Source organism: Galeopterus variegatus, unplaced genomic scaffold, assembly GCF_000696425.1.
Source record: "Galeopterus variegatus unplaced genomic scaffold, G_variegatus-3.0.2 Scaffold2470, whole genome shotgun sequence".
In the NCBI taxonomy this organism is placed as follows: Eukaryota; Metazoa; Chordata; class Mammalia; order Dermoptera; family Cynocephalidae; genus Galeopterus; species Galeopterus variegatus.
The window spans coordinates 203,269-208,647 of NW_007728581.1; the positions used below are offsets into that span (position 1 = coordinate 203,269).

At 31.2% G+C, this 5,379-nt stretch overlaps 1 protein-coding gene across 1 annotated transcript in view; it reads right to left on the minus strand.

Annotated features, from left to right (window-relative positions):
- The window catches only part of LOC103597929 (dynamin-3-like), a 152,185-nt gene that overhangs the window by 98,024 nt on the left and 48,782 nt on the right, over window positions 1–5,379 (minus strand). The gene's annotated exons all lie outside the window — the stretch shown is intronic.

Genomic DNA, 5,379 nt, shown 5'->3' on the forward strand with positions numbered 1-5,379 from the left:
GAGAGAGAGAGAGAGAGAGAGAAGAAAGGAAGAAATAAAAGAAGGAAGAGGAGAAAGAATTACTTCAAAAATAAAAAAATTTAGCTATAAAGTGGTTCTTGCATTAAGAAGCTGTACTCCAAAATAAACTAAGGCATGAATAAACAGAAGAAAAAGAATCCACATGCACTTAAATAGCTCTATTTGTCCACCTGAATCCATTTTATACTTCTTCCTTGGTGTACAGCTAAATTACATTTCCAAGTCTCCCTTACAATTGACTTACAATTTCTCATATGTTACGTCTGTGATTGAATTCTAACTAATGGAATGTAAGCAGAAATGATATGTGCCCGTTCTAGAGTTAGTCTGTATATCTGCCCTGCATGCTCTTTTGTCTTCCACTTGCTGAATCTAACCATAATAAGTCCCCTAAGTTCCTAAGGGTAACCAGATGAAAGGATCCTGGGTCTCTGAATGACATCATGGAGAAGAAACACCACACCACCCTGAACATCCTTCTAGGATTGTTACATGTTTGAGTCTACTTATTACTATTAATAGAAACAGTGGTATTTTGAAGAAGAGAGCTGTCATAATGAAAACCTGATATAGCAAGTTTAATTGAGAAGGAAACAAATATTGCAAGTTAGAAAGATAAAGATTTGTGCTATGCGGTAGTTGCATATTTTGTAGACCTGCTGCATGTGATAATTTGTAAGGTCCACTAAGTGCCTGATGAAAGGAGAAGCTGTTAAGAAAGAGCCAGATGTTATTTTTGTCTTGATTGTTCCTTGAGGATTATAGCAAGATATTTAAGAATGATATGAGTTTACACAAGAAATTTATCATTTTCCAAGCAGAAATAAAAGGGATTAGAGAAAATCTGGAAAGTTGAATCTATTTATTTGGAAAAAGCAAACTGTTCTTGTGACTCAAACAATGGAAGAAGAGACTTAAAAGGCTCTAAGCAACAAAGTCCACTAAGAATTTTCAGTGAAGCAAAGAATTTGGTAATTCCTGCTTCTGACTATAAGAGAATAATAGAGTTCAGACATACCTTTCTTCTCTAAACTACCAGAAAACTGGATAGGAAAAAACTGGGTAGATTTAAAACAACCGTTTTCAGACATTAAACAATAGGTTGCACAGGTCTGTAATACCTGAGAGAAGAGAAACAAAGTAGGCAGTACAATTACCCACCCTCTGCACAAAGGCAATTTATGGACTACAATGCAAGGAGAAAAATCCAAGGAGATTCCATCAGTCAAGCTTAATTGAGTAGACAGAAATTAGAACTCAAGGAGACAAAGGCACTAGCCTTTGCAGGATAGCGTACCTGATCAAAAGGAGCCATGAAAAGAAAGAGCTCCAGAAATTTTCACTGGGGTCCCATTCAGTCTTTGTTTGAATACATGCATGCATAAGGTATATAACACCACTTGGCTGGGAAAAAAACTTACAAGAAGCTCTAAGCCAAACAATTCCCAGAACTCACACAAGAATAAGAATCACTTAAGTTCTCACCAGCTAGAGCAGAAAGACCTTGTTGAGTATGAGGCATTTATTACAGACACCAGAAGGGTCAAACCTCAGTAAACTCTACTGCAAACCCACTGTTTTAAAAACCTAAAAATGAGCATCAAAAAAAAAATAAATAAAACTGATCTTCAAGTCATATAGCTACCTGCTAAAACAAAGCCCAACATTTTTTTAAAGAATACAGCACTGAATAAAGCAAAATTCAAAATATCTAGCATTCAAATAAATACCACTAAATACATCCAGAAGAAGAAAAATATGACACATAATCAGGGAAAATCAGTCAATATAATTTCAGTGAGAAGCAATGGAATTCACAGATGACATTAAAACAGTTATTACAAATACAACATGCTCAAGGATATAAAAGAAAACATGAATATAATGAGTAAATAAAACGAATGACAATTGAAAAAAATATAGTTGATAAAAACAAGAAATTCACAGATACAAAAGCTCAAAGAACATCAACCACACAAAGAAAACCACAGGAAGACACACCATAGTTAAATTGCTGATATCAGTGACAAAAGAAAGTCATAAAAGCAGAGGTAAAACAAAAGAAAAGATATAAAAATATGAATAACTGTAGAATTCTCATCAGAAATTATGAAAGTAAGAGAACACTAGAAGACATTTTTAACATACTAACAAAAGAAAAAGAACTGTCACCTAAAACTCTATACCCAGTGAAAATGTATTTCAAAAATAAAAGCAAAATGATGACTTTTTTAGTCAAACAAAAACTGAGATCATTTGTTACACAGACACCTGTACTATAAGAAATGATAGCAGGTTTTCAAGCTGAAGGAAAGTAAGACAAGTTGGAAACTAAGATATACGTAAAGGGATAAAAACCTCTAGAAATGGTCAGTATATGGGTAAATGCAAAGGATTTCTCTCTCATTTTAATATCTTTAAAATATAATTGACTATTTAAAGCAAAAATAATGGCCATGCATTCTGGGTGTCATTTATAACATATGTAGAAGACATAACATGTGTTTTATATGTAGAAAGGTTTATAACACATGTAGAAGATAAACAGCAAGACAATAGACTTAAATATAATATATCAATAATTATATAGAATGTAAATGGTCTGAATTCTGCAATTAAAAGGTAGAGATTATAAGTTTGAATTTAAAAAGCACCTAAGCAAAAGTTGACAGCACCGAAGGGAGAAATAGACAAATCCACACATACAGTTGGATATATAACATTCCTATCTCTGTAACTGAAAAAACAAGTAAACAGAAAAATTAAGAGATATACAAGATTTAAACAACACTATCAACAAACTTGACCTAAAGTATATCTACAGGACATGGCACCCAACAATAGTAGAATATACTTTCTTCCCAAACAAACACTGATCACTCATCAAGATGCACCATATGTGGTGATACTATCAAACAAATCTCGGTAAATTTAAAAGGAATAAATAATGCAGAAATTAATACCAAAAAGTTATCTAGAAAATCCCGAAATATTTGGAAACTAAAGAACCTAACTTTAAATAACCATGGATCAAAAAAGAAGTCATAGGGAAATTTTTAAATACTTTACAATGAATTTTAAAAATCTCACCATATCAAAATTTGTGGTATACAGCTAAATTAAGTATTTAGAGGGAAAGTATAGCTTTAATATACTACTATTAGCAAATAAGAAAGTTTAAAACCAATAATCTAAGCTTCCATCTTAAGTAGCTAAAGAGAAAATAGCAAATTAAATCCAAAGTAAGCGGAAGTATAAATGATAAAGATAAGAGTGGAAGTGAATGAAATATAATACAAATAAACAATAGGTGCAATTAATTAAACCAAACACTGACTCTCTGAAAAGATCAATAAAATTGTCTACTCTTATTTTTTGACTTAACATTATACTGGAGGTCCTAGCAAAGCAAGAAAAATAAATCAAATGCATAAGATTGTAAAAAAAGAGTAAAACATTCTATTCACAGAAAGCATGATTATGTAGAATATTTCAAAAAACCTACAAAAGGCTACCAGAACTAATAAGTGAGTTTATTAAGGTCACAGAATATAAGGTCAATATACAAAAATTAATTGTACATCTATATCCTGGCAACAAACAATTAGAAATTTAAATTTTTCTTAAAATTTATAATAGCATCATATACAAGGATACATCTAATAAAATACATGCAAGACATGTATACCAAAAACTATAATACACTGCAGAGTAGACTTAAATAAATAGGAAGAAATACTATATTCATTGACTGGCACATTCAATACTGCTACATCAGTTTTCTCCAAATTGGTCTGTAGTAGTGCTGTTTGACGGAACTTACTGCAGGAATGGAAACATACTATATTATTGTGAACGTTTCAGCACAGAAACCATTAGCCACATGTGGCTATTTAGCACTTGAAATGTGGTAAGTGCAACTGAGGAACTAACTTTTAAATTTTATTTAATTTTAATTAATTTAAATCTTAATAGCCAATGTGAATAGAACTGGCATATTGGATAGTGTAAGCTACAGATTTAATGTAATTTCAAGCAATACCCAGTAAGCTTTTCATAGAAACTGTCAAGCTAATTGAAAACATTCAAATGAAAAGAGAAAATACCTATTACGACCAAGGCAATGATGAGAAAAAAGCATACACAATCTGATTTCAAGGCTTATTATAAAGCTACAGTAATTAAGACAGTGTTGTATTGGCATAGGGATAGCCATACAGACCAATGGAACAGAATAGTAAGTCAAGAATTACAGATATAAATATAATATATATTAAACATATAATATATGAATATTAATACACATATACAGATAATTGGTTTTGGACAAAAATGCCCATTCAATGAAGAAAGGATAGTCTGTTCAAAATAAATGGTACAAGAACAATTGTATATCCATATGGAAAACCTACTTCACCCCATATACAAAAAAGGATCACAGATCTAAATTTAAAGCTAAAACTACAACGCTTCTAGATGAAAGAATAGAAGAAAAATCTTTGCTGATTTAGGTTATGCAAAGATTTCTTAGAGAGGATAAAAAATTACAAACCATGTAAGAAAAATTGATAATTTTGACATTATCAAAATTAAAACCTGTTCTTCAAAAGATGTGATTAAAGAATATAAGAAAGTAAGCTATAGACTGAGAGAAAATATTAGCAATACATAATGAAAGATTTGCATCAGAACATATTTTTTAAAACTTATAACTTAAAACCAAAAAGACAAACAACCTGGTTTAAAATAGGCAAAAGATTTGAACAGATATTTCACAAAAGAAGATATATGAATGGTGTATAGGGGCATGAAATTATGCTCAGCATCATTATTCATCAGAGAAATACAAATCAATGCCACTGCATAGATATTATAATGACAACAATTAAAAGAAACTACCACTACCAAGTATTGGTAAGCATGTGGAATAACTGAAACACTCACATGTTGCTGCTGGTACTAAAAATTGTACAACCACTTTGGAGAACAGCTTAGTGGCTTCTTAAAAATCTTAAACATATGCTTACCCAGCAATTCTACTCTTAGGTATTTCCCCAAGTGAAATAAAACATATGAACATAAAAAATGTGTACATTAATATTTATGGCAGCTTTACTTATATTACCCTCAAACTGGAAACAACTCAAAGATCCATCAACAGGTAAACGGTTCAACAAAATATGGCTTATTCACACAATAAAATATAACTCACTAATTTAAAGGAATGAACTACTGAAACATGGCAAAAGAAGGCAGGCACAAAGAATACTTACTGTGTGATTCCATTTATATGAAACTCTAAAAAAGGCAAATCTAATTTACAGTAACAGAAAACAGTTCGATGGTTTTTTGGAACCA